General features: G+C 41.1%; 1 protein-coding gene across 1 annotated transcript in view; it reads right to left on the bottom strand.

Moving 5' to 3' along the window:
- The window catches only part of lrfn1 (leucine rich repeat and fibronectin type III domain containing 1), a 97,840-nt gene that overhangs the window by 21,922 nt on the left and 63,452 nt on the right, over positions 1–12,466 (bottom strand). The window contains exon 3 of the mRNA XM_073486621.1: positions 9,408–9,523. The gene's annotated coding sequence lies outside the window, so the exon portion shown is untranslated. The remainder of the gene's footprint in view (positions 1–9,407; positions 9,524–12,466) is intronic.

Genomic DNA, 12,466 nt, shown 5'->3' with positions numbered 1-12,466 from the left:
GCTTCACTAATCCCGTCTCTGTGTCAAATAAAGCACCTTGCAATGTCAATACGTACACAGTGGCAGTGGGGCAGTAAATACACACAAGGTGTGGATTTATCTACAGTTGGCTTTGTACCAAGAGAATGAAGTGAATTAAAAGTGAACACGAGCTGCTTCCTGCTACATCATTTTATTATCATGAAGCAGTCATTATGCACCAGTCAATTTAGTTGTTTACTGTGACTCTTTCCGAGAAAAGAAAAAAAAAGCAAACAAAACAGCTGAATTCGGTGCACCAGTTGCTTTTGTTGTACTGCAGTAGATTAGCATTTGCTTATATGCATTTGTGCATTTGCATGTTTTGTATCATCCTGATATTGTTTTATTTTTGCGGGGGTGAAAAATGAAGAGGTTGTGCCATGTTGTTTTTTTTTTTTTTTCTTATGTATCCTTTGAATGTAATCCTTCAAGGATGTTTCTGGTTTATAACCTTGATTCCAAGAAAGCTGGGACACTGTGAAACATAAATAAGACAGAAAGTGATAATGCGCTAATCCTTTTTGACTTGTACTCCATTAAAAACGGTACAAAGACATTATATTTTACGTTTATTTTTGTAAACCTAATCTGAATTTTATGCCTGCAACATGCTTCAGTTGGGACAGGGGCAACAAAAGAAGGCACCTGTTTGGATCATCCCTCATGTAAACAGGTTCATTGGTAACAGGTGATGGTATCATGACTGGGTATGAAAGGGGCATCCTTCACCACTTTGTGAAACACATGATTGTAAAAGGATATTACTGCATGTGCTCATGAACACTTTGTAAAACAGTTGTCAGTAAACACACTTTCTAAATGATGGGGAAGTGCTGAGGACGAGTTGAAGAGTCTAACAGTCTGAGGAAAGAAGCTGCTTCGTAGCCTTGTGGTACGGCAACGGATACTGCTTTATCTCCTGCCACAGGGTAGTGGGGTGAATAGATATTCTTTGTGCTCTGTGCAGACACATTTTCATTTTATAAATTTACATTTTTATACAGCGTCCCAACTCTTTTGGAACCAGGGTTGTATTACAACCTGGCATATTTCCCATAAATGTGGATATTGTGGTTTTATGTAGATCCCTATAGAGTTATTCACAATGGCTGTTCCAGGTGTCTACTTTCTGTGTTTTTTATCTTGTTCAGACTCAGAGACGAGAGTTTAAAACAATCCATGTAAATTCCATGTCTATGGTTGTGGAAAGCTGTAGGAAGCTTGCTGAGCTTAGGCCGATATATATTATTTTGAGTCCGACAGAGGTGGCAGCCACATTTATGGGAAGCACATCAGAATAATCCTTGAACTACATTTAACTTATGGTTCAGCTGCTGTGTTTTTTGTAATCTCAGTGGTTCTCCCCGAACGCATTGGGTGTATCCTGGAGGTCTAATAAACATGTCAAATGTTTTCATCCTTCCTAATAAAAACATTTGCAGTGATGATCTTTGGACGAGAACCAGAAACCTACATTGTTTACATTCATGCAGTCTCCTTGCCTTTGTTGGCGCATTGCCACATTCCTTTGTACACTACCAACTGTTGATCAGTGGTATAGCATTAAACAACTGCCAAGAGTATTGTTACATCCTAATATCCTCATTTGATATTTCCTCGGCCCTCGGCCCTCGCTTAAACTGGTCCGCCGTCTTGCAGGCCACCCCAGAGCTCTTATTACTGCTCGAAGAAGTGACTAGTGAGGAGGGATCCACGCCTCTACATCGAGCACATTTGAACGAAACGGAGGAGAAAGCATAACATGACGCTTCAGAGGAAAAGATGTCTCTTCAGAACGCATTCCTTCCTTTCATCTCTCTTCTTGTGGTTTCCTTGTGTCTCTCCAAGCATCTTCAGTGGATGGGACCAAGACGCAAGAGAAAGACACTGGGATGCTATCTAACAGACCTGGGATGTGCCTAACTTTTCTGTAAAGTTTCCTGAAATGCTGATAATGAGCTAAATCAAACAAATGGGTCAATATCACATGCATAATAACAGTAACAACATTAGTTGTTTATATTTTGTGTCAAATATGTAAAAATAGAAGAATCTAATTATGACCCAAGTCTGGGTTTTTAATCCACAAGCCAGACCTGCCAGGTTCAAACAGGAGTCACGTTTCAAAAAAAATGTGACATGCTTGATTTTCTGACTGAATGAGATCCTTACTTACCATTTCCGCCTCCAATTACTGTTATTTCGGGAAATCAGGTCAAGGCATTAAATCCATGACATATCAGTATAATTAGCAATTATGCGAATGAAATGTTTAGGACGACTGCTGTCGAGCTCCCGCCACACTTTGTGAGTCGCCAGTTACAAACCTGTCAGGCCTGTTATTTGAGACTGAAAGGCATATTTAGCTCTTTCTTTCATCAGTCACATAATTATTTTTATCTACATTTATTTTTTTCTTTATCGCTATGCACAAAGTTAATATATCTGAATCCTTGCGAACTATTTTACTCTTTCATGGAAAGTTACAGAAAATGGATTTACTGCTGTGTAAAATTGTTGATGTCTTGCAAACTTGCCAAAGTAAATAAAACTGATTAAAACGTGTTAAAAAGAGTTAAGACCTATTGAGTGAAATAATTGTGTTGGTCGATGGTGACGGACAGGGAACGTTACATATTGTACATATAGTGACTTCAGCACCAGCTAGAAAAATTCATTATGTGTCACTGTGCTTGTGGCTGTACCATATATAATTAGTTCACAACCTATTTGATGGAGGTGGCATTATCAGCAATTGCTCTGTATTGTCCGTCTCTAGTTAATTAGTAAATTTGATAAATTAGCCACTGAAACAAATTGCAGTCCAAAAGCCATCAAGTGAGGAACAAATTAAGCTTGAAAAATGAGGACATCAGCGAACATTCGGTGGGATTGAGCTGATAGAGTACGTTTTTTGGTGTTGTTCCCTTTTATTGGGGGAAAATGTGGATTTAATTCAAAAACCACACATCAAGCCGTGTCTACATATTCATAGGCATCTCCCAAATGAGTGTTTCTGCCATTTTCAGCACAGGCGCCTGCTCGTGCTTGGTTCAGAAAAATGGTTTGTAAATAAAAGCAGCTGCCTTGGATTTGAATGAATACTGAAGGATCACATCCCCGGTTTGATGTGCGATCTGAAAAGGAGAGGGCAGCGCAGCAGCTTGTGTGTTTACATCTCGCAGTTTGATCCACGGCCCTGGCCCCTTTTCTTGTGTAGACTCTGCTTATTTTCTGAGTGTCTGCGTGGGTTTTCTCCAGGTGCGTGACCTTTCATCTAAATGAATTGCAAAGAAATGAAAATATCCCTTGCTAATTAGTGGAATACAACAAACCGCACAGTCTCTCAGAATTACAGATATCTCATTCGTTTCATGTGTTCTGACTGATAGCCTTCATATGCTGCCGGAGACCGCCGCTGGGAACAAACTGAGAGTTATGCAGCTATAAAGATTCAACACCCATACCCAATGTGACTGGGATAGTTTCTAACACTGCATTTCTATAATTTACTCTCCGCGCTAACACAGATCACAATCTTGGACAGCAGGGCAACTTGCTCGGTGCCATTATTGCACTTTAATATAGCTCTGTCCATGCCACTTGTCCATAATACTGCACCCAGGCAAGCTCATTGTGCTGCCAGGACCACTTATAACATCCCTGCCTCATGTGCAGCTCCTCCTCCTCCTCACTCTCCTCTGCCTATGAGCCAATGCAAATTACAGTAACAGCTTGGACGTGAGTATAATCTCAAGTGGTGTGAGCTGGGCTCCATGGCGAGGCATGCAGGCAGATGGAAGCAGAGACTCTGCCAGGCCTCTTTAGGGGCTCCCACTCTTTCTCCGGCATGCTAGACAATGGAGGAGCTGTGGCTCATAACCAGCTACTCGTCTGCCACTATCATGCGGCCTACTCCCTCACGCTGTATTTGGTAAATGATATGAAAGGAAAGGGGGCTCCTGTCGTGGCCTTGTTTAGACCAATGCACAGATGGACACCGATGCTGGCCATGTTAAATCACGAGCCACAGAAGGTGGAGACTTGAGGAGGGATGCTCAGACATTCACATTCATGATGAAAGAGGAGAAAGGGGAAACACAGTAGGTGCATTTCTGTACGCATCTCTGCACAGCAGGTGGTAGAAGCCTTTCCTTTGAGCTATGGTAGATATTCAAAAATAGCATTTTAAACAAACAGTCTTTTCTATTTGCATAAAAGATTAAATCCGAAATAGAACATTTATTTTCGCTCCTGAAGAGAAAAAGCTTTGAGCACCATATATTATGAATTAATGCGGAAGACAATCCCAGTGAGTATACTTCCAAATTTGTTCTTGTGCGTCCGAACATACTATATTCATGCAATACGCAGCATAATTAACTTCTGCCTAGTTGCGATATATTGTGGGTTTGGATTACTACAGGGGAAAGATTAATTCATTTTCAGTATTCAAATAGGATTTTTTTTTAATGCCTGAGCGTGCTTCTCTCTGTATCACTGAAACTCTGCTCGCCGTCTCAAATACATCTTTTAAACTGGACAAAAATCAGACTAACACTTAACATCTGGCTTTTGTCTTTACTGTGAATTGATTGATTGATTGAAAGGATCTGACTTTATGCTTCGTCTCAGGGCCTCTCTCCGCTCCGTTAACAGAGATCAGCAGTAGCTAAAGTTAGTTAAGAGATGGAGTCTGCTAACATAAACTAACGACCTGCTTCCAGCAAAAATTCCACAGAGCCCCTTTAATAAAACAAGTTTAACGTCTTCTGGATGTAGTCTGATGAGGTTTATGATCTGCTGCTTTCTACTGGTCCCTGTTTCTCCAACACACAAGACACACAAGAAAAGAAAAAAAAAACAGAAAGGCAAACTGGTCTCCTGGCAATGGGAAAGGAGCTATTTTTAGCTGCGTTTTAAAAAACCTGCATATACATGAACATTTTGGTGTAAAAAATGGTTTAAATGAGTTCACTCACATCTGTCTCAAGAACGAGACAGTCTGTCAGTGTCTGTCCTGCTCTGTAATTTGGGATGCTCTGCTGATTCCTGCAAGGGTGAATGAAATGATAAATTTATAAACTCTGAGCAGAACATTTTCTGTGGTTACGGATACCTTTTTAGGGTAAGAACTTTGCCTCTTTGGATTCAAGCAAAGTTGCATCGAAATGTAATGCACCTTTTATTTTGAATGAAAGCGCTCTGGGCTTTACACTTGCATGACAACACGGATGAGAGGTTCTCTGCTTTGCTGCTCGGGGAGACAGGCTTGTTTATGCTCACAAACACTGATTGTGCTATTCTTAGCTGTTTACTGTAAATGGATCTTTAAACTCTGTCGTCTTCCTTGTAACTAATAAGGATGCTTACACGAGAAGGGCTGCACCTCCATGTGTCATTAAACATGCCTCTGAATTTTTAATTGTGTGATGTTGCTCCGAGACAAACATAGGTGCCTTGCAGGAGTACAAACGCCGCCCTCCCTCCTGTGTACCTACATAACAACAAACGGTACAAAAGAATATGATGTATGAAGAAATCAATAGACTGTGAGTCAGCTCTGTGTCAAGATGATGCTGTTTAAGTGACTCAGTCTTCAACGTGTTTGCCAACCCTGAGTGCATCTGCACTAACAAAAAGATATTTGACTGAGAGAGAGAAAGAGAGCACCAAGACGCTGAGCACAACTCCCCTGGAGCTACACGTCTATTGTATCTGGCTTGTGCTCGCGCGCACGCAGGTGTGTTTGATTTCCCCATATTTCCCTCCACTTTTGTTTGAAACTGCTTCAGCTATACCGTTTTCAAATCCACAAAGCCCTCGTTATTCCGAGACATGGGTGACATGGAGTGTGTAGCTTAATTTCAGCGGATGATTAGAGCGGCGGCAGGCAAGAATCAGGTGCACAGATGCTATCATAACATGGCGACATGTGCTGTAGACCTCACGAACACCCCGAGCTGCTAACTCGACGCTGCCTGTCACTGCCTTCAGTACTTGGTATTCCAGGAAACACTGACTGCAAGACTCAGATTACTTTGACAAGAGGAGCAGACCACAGAACACAAGACAGCAGAAGGGAGGCGTAAATGGAATTTAGAAATATGCGAGGGTAATAACCTGACCTCCTCCTCACTCTCCCCTCGATCCCTGATTAAAAACATGTATTCACTACCTACTTACAGAGAAAAGTCTTCTCAGTTGTAGAACCATAATTTAGCGCGGGCAGAGATGAACTGGTGGGGAATCCCGTTGTTACGCCTCTTATCGGCCTCAAACTTGACAACCAGGATTAAACTACACTCGAAAGAACAGCTGGGCGAAGACATCCAAAGAATACATATGGACATAAATTGCTTTTGCTTGACAGGAAAGTGTGAATTCAATTCTCTCTCTCAAAAAAAAAAAAAAAAAAAAAAAAGGATTAATCCCGCTGTGGGAATTATTTTGTTCTTTAGGGCAGTAACAGTACAGGATGTCTCAGGGTACACAAAATATGCAGAGTTATGCAAGGTGCATGACTGTTGTAGACGCTGCTTGTTAGGCGTACGACTAGGGGGAGGGCGAACACTGAAGGGAACAGCAGTTATGTTCATTTCAGTAACACAAGCTGGCTAATTAGCATTGCCCTGCCATTCCCTTTGAACCAGAGGAGGACAAGTGGGAGCCATCACATTTCTTTGTTCTCAGCACTGTGCGATGCCCTCCTGACCGCAGAAACCACAGGGGTTCTGACCACAGAGGGTCAGAGGTAGGCAAAATAATCTCACCTCAATACCCCCCTGCTTACTGAACTGCCCCCGGAGAATTACCCAGACCTTTTCCGAAAACTACGCCTTCAGCAAAGTACTTACTGGCAGCAGGCTGGATCCGATATAGCGCCTAGATGTGGTGCAATGACATTTTGAGGATGCAAACCTACTCTGAGCACAGCAAACAGATGTTAAGGGGATACAGGTACCTACTGCACTTGAGATGCACACAATTATTCTCGGCTGACTGCCCTCTGAAGACGCAGCACAGATCATTAACTCTATCCTCTCGTGTACCGGGTTTTAATTAATAGTTTCATGCTATATAATGTACGATTGAAACACGAAACTGGGTTTATGTACTGCTGCAGCGGTTTGAAGAGTGTTTTATAGCCCATTTCAGGTTCGTTAGAGATGCGCTCAATTACACCGCAACTCCGGATAGAATGTTTTTGTACCACACATGGGTAAAATTATTTAAAATACTTGGCAAAGTTAGTCAAGTCAAGAGAAGCTAGATGGGCTTTCCCTGTTAGTCTATTTTTAGTCGTTCAGAAGGATACACCAAACGGGCTGTTAGGTCTGCAGAGGAGAGCAATGGAGCCAACCTCCACAACCTCCAGGATGATTCAGGAGCAGATAAAATCTCACACTGAGGACGCAGCCTGTTCTAACTTTACTTTTGTGGGAGGCTTTGTGCTCCTAAACAACCACAAACACAAGGGTGCAATTTCCAGTGAGGATGTTGGGTTGTTGGTCAATATTTTCTCACTAAAATCCCTTGAAAAACTAAACTGAAACTTAATGTTGGGCAACGGGCCAAAAGCAAACACCTATTGTACTGTATTGTTACATGCAAAATGGTACTAGGATCCCAAATTCCTCTAAAGTTATCCTCCTGTGCAAAGTGTAGCTTAGTCTGCTATGTTCAGATTATGAAAAATGATAGTAATAATTATGGATCTGCATATTTAAAGAGCATTTTTACTTCACATACTATAAATATTATAAACTGTGATTTGTGTAATAATTTAAAAACAATTCTAAACAAAATACCTTTACTGTCCAGTTATCAGAATCAAGATTAGAGCTCCAACAATTAATTCAAAAGAACATTAAAAGCCATTATTTTGATAAATTGATAGTTTTAGTCATATTTAAAGCAAAGCTGTCAAACATTTCCTCGCTCCAGCTTCTCAAATGTAAGGATCTGCAGCTTTTCTTCATCATCCACGACAGTAAATGAAGAGTCTTCGGGTTTTGGACTAAAAGAAGCAATTTGAAGTGGTCACCTTGAGCTCTGGGAAATTACGGTGAGAATTGTTTTGACATTTGATGGACTATACAATAAATTAATTATTCATGGAAATGATTGGCAGATTAATCAATAATGAAAATAATCGTTAGCAGCAGCCATAATCAAGATAAGAGAATAGGAAAGATGATAAATTGTTAAGCAGAAAGCTCAACCAACAGCAATGAGTGGTGGAGAAAGTGCTTCAAGGCCTAATTTTGCCATCTTTCAGACGAGATATATGTTCCCCTGCCTTACTGGAGAAGTTTGTGAGGGCTGAACAGACTGCAGGCACTGCTCAAGGCTGAATAACGTGCTATCACCTCCTCTGCATGTTTTGAGGATATAAAGTTATTTTTTGTCGGTGTTGCTATTATACCACCTTAATTATGGAAACAGCATCATAACCTGTTTCAAATTATGCTTTTCTTAAATTGATTTCAATGTATACTAATTCGTATTTGCTGAAGAACCTCTGGCTTCCTTGTTACCCAAACCTACGCACTTTTCTTTGCCACCACTCTAATAAAGAGTTGAAGCAGATGTGAGCTGTCAGGAAACAATCACAGCACAATAACCCTGCCATAACAAAACATCTACTGTGGTTATAAATGATGTGCTGTACATGACAGTGTAATATACAAGTCATGCAATGACATGGGCATGTTATCGTCAACTGTAAACGTAAGGAGCCTGCACTCTCCATCAGCCACCTAATGTGTGCACATAAACTTACTTACTACATTAGCCATACAAAATATATCCAGCACACTCCTACACACTATTTGTAACCCTGCAGACTCTGTATGTTGTCATCCATTTGTTGTGTGTATACGGTCTCTATTTCTCATACATAATAGCCATGTTTAATGTTTGCTCTCCATCCCTGTTTAGCTTTAGTCTTTGTTTAGATGTACAGGGTATGTACTGTTCTCTGGCCTGTGTGTAGGCACATCGAGAGCCGCTGGAAACCTGAGTCAGATATCTTGTCCGCCTAAACATACCTGGCCAGTAAAGCTGATTCTGATTTTACAAACTCCACCCATATGGCTGTTTGTTTTCACTGCGTAAAACAAACCCTGCAAAAAAAAAAAAAGGGAAAAAAAAGAAGCATCTGCAAATTTGACCCAGTTCCTCTCTGCACCTGTAGTTTCCATAGTCTTTTCAGTAATAAATTCCCAGCGGTGATCTACATAGTACTGCATCTTCACTCTGCTGATGCACCACTGCTAGCACAACATTTTCAGCATAGTTACAGTGGAGCTGCCACAGCTAAAGGTGGAGCTGCAACCGCTCACAGTCAATACGCAGTGACTTGGAAAACACGACAAACTCACCAGATATCAAGCCCTGGTCTCCATTGCGGGTTTCACATCAGCATCCCGATCAGCTGGCGGTCAGAGAGTCAGAGCTGAGGTAAGTGACTCCCACTGGCGTCACAGGAAAACACCACCTAGAGGATGAGAGTCGTGTTTAGCCCCTCGTGTTAAATTTAAGATGGGGTGTTTATCATCGATTTCTAGACAGTATTGTGGCGAAGGCGGCAACATTCCTCAACGCACAAGGGGAGCAGTCATACATTCATAATCTCATTGACTGAGCTCGCTCCTTTTTCCACTTGGCAGCTTTGGGTGCGATATGAGCGCTGATCTGATTATGAAACAACAGGAAAGAAGCACAAGCAGCAGGAGAGGCTCCAGAAAAAACAGAGTTGGCGACACCATGACTATGAATGTGTGTCCTGCCATTAATATTTCACTGCATCATTGTTGCGAAAGGAGAACAAAGTGTAAAGGGGAGCATAATGAAAAATTTATCATATTTTGACACCGCTTTGGAATTTATCTGTGCAAAACAAAGAACGGGCGAGTCGTCTCTGCTCGTGATGAGATTTTGTGACTGAGAAAATAAGGTGATTAATGCATACGAATAACTCCCGCATGCTCTAACATACTGTTATTGTCGTTATACGCACATATCTGATGAAGACGGATGAGGATACGGTTTTCTTACTCCCTCAAGAGGCTATTTTTTTTACTGCAAATTTTTTTACTTTTCTTGCTCAGACAGGAGAGAGGTGACTGCCAAGGTCGTAAGCCTTCAGTTTCTCACTTGTCCCTAAAATTCAAAACAAGCTACATGACATGTCGCAGCTCCGCCTGCAGCAGAGCAGCACGCAACCCAAGAGAGATTACCATATCACTCGCCATTTGTCTGCAGAGAGCCTTCATGCATTAACAAACACAATTCTCCACTCAGGTTCTTCCTCCAGCTCTACTGTACATCAATTTGTATTCAGAGAGAGACTTTAGGCTTGTCACCTTCAGCTATTCATCCAGCCACTGAAGTATTTATGACGCAAGCTTTTGCTTTTTGATACGTCATCTCAATGCTTTTCACTTCACCTCGAGCCGGAGTCAATGCTGTCGTGTCAGAGTTTAAGAAATGAAGCAGGGAAACAAAGTAAGAGTGTGTAGGTGTCATGAGTTTCACAGTCTATCATTTCACAGTCTATCATGCCATGCATATTAACTGCTTCTGCTTGTGTGTATGGCGGCGCTGCTGCCCATTCCCAGCAGTCGACAGTGAGGAGTGGTGTGACTGCAATGTGACACTGAGCAACCACTCAGAGGTGCATACAGTAGTAAATTCGGATCGAACATGAAGTCCTTCACCCGTCCACAATGGTCGAACAGCTGATTTTTCGGTTTAATCTTCGTCTTCAAGCATCAAATCATCACCTGGCCCGGTGTGATAAGTCCGGTGTCAGCCCAGGACAAGCCAGTCTCGCTTAATCTCCAACACGGCCCCCCTTCAGTGTATCAAACACTCCACTTCCCTGTTACATTTTCCTCTCCCAGCCACAAGATTTCACCTCCTCGCTTTCTTTTCTTTCTCCAGCCCCTTATATAAAGTGAAAGACAGAAGAAAAAAATGTCCTGTGTGCTGGGCATCTTTGGCCAAGGGACACAGTCCGTCACGTCATTACCCATCACAGTGATTTCCTCCTATCTGTGCAAGACAAAGACAGTTGTTAGGGAGACACTCATCCTCCTGTGCTGCCAGCTTTGTTACTTAAAATACTCTGGTATGACAACAGGGGCAGCTGAGACTTCCCCTTTTACCTCAGCATGGTTATATTCTGTATGTCAATCCAACCAGAGGCGATGTGTGTGGCAAAAAGGGGGAAAAAAAGGCTAGTCCAGTTGCTGGAATAATAAAACCTTTTTTTTTTTCAATCTATTTCATAAAAAAAAACAACCTTGAAATTCTCCTTCATGATCATCAATGACCAACACTAGTGTCAGTATGTATTTTATGGGCTTACAAATAGACTTTGATTACAATCAGTCGTAAATGTATGGAAGCATATTACTGCCATGTCAGTAAAAGAAAAAAAAGGTGCACATATATACAATATACATATATAGTTATAAAAATGGTTATATTGTTATAACATTAAACGTTTCACATTATAACATGATAACTTGTTATAATGTATGCAGGGTAGATGTGGCTCAGAAGGTTGAGCGGTCGTCCACCATTTGAAGGGTCGGTGGTTCCATTCTACGTGTCAAAGTGTCCTAGGGCAGGATACTTAACCCCACACGCTCTCGGTGGCTCTCTATCGGACAGTGTATTAATGGTTATTGCTCTTGATGAGCAGGTGACGACCTGCACGTTAGCCTCTGCCACCAGTGCGCGAATGGGTGAATGCTGACTTGTGCTAGAAAGCACTTTGAGTTTGTATTACGAGAAAAGGGTCTTTTTTGTAACAATATACTATTTATCTTAGTTATAATCCTGTTATAATCCCGTTATAATTCTGTTATAATCTGAAAAGTTTCATGTTAAAACATGAGAACAAGGTAATCCATTGTTATAACCTTAACAATGAAACCTTATAACGCTTACGTTATATCAATAAGTCATCATGTTCTAGGAAATTACAAGATTAATATTATATCATTATAACAAGAGAAGTTTCTTGTTACAATGTGACAAGGTTGTAGGTCATAATAATGTTCAAATATCTTTTAACAACAAGCTTTTCACCTTTCACCTTCTAACATGATATTGATCCATTTTCTTTTTCTGGCAGGCAGCAATATGCTGCCATAAAAAATGTACCTGCGGTGACAGCACTATCTGTCCATACATAATAATTAGCGTGCTGAGAGGAAAGCGGAGGCAGAGGGATATTATTTCATTCGAATGTGAAAGTGAGATATCTGAAGCAAGCTTTCTTCAATATTATGATTTTCTTGGATATTTCTTTGGAAAACTCTGCCTACAGTGAGTATCAGGAAGAGCAACACTGATTCATTTAATGATTGGAATATAATAGATTTTTTCATTTTAATCTTTGTGTCCAAAAAGAAGATTACAAATTACA

The sequence above is a fragment of the Pagrus major genome, chromosome 2 (assembly GCF_040436345.1).
Source record: "Pagrus major chromosome 2, Pma_NU_1.0".
Classification (NCBI taxonomy): domain Eukaryota; kingdom Metazoa; phylum Chordata; class Actinopteri; order Spariformes; family Sparidae; genus Pagrus; species Pagrus major.
The sequence above is the reverse complement of the archived record's forward strand: the minus strand, read 5'-3'. Positions and strand labels throughout refer to the sequence as shown.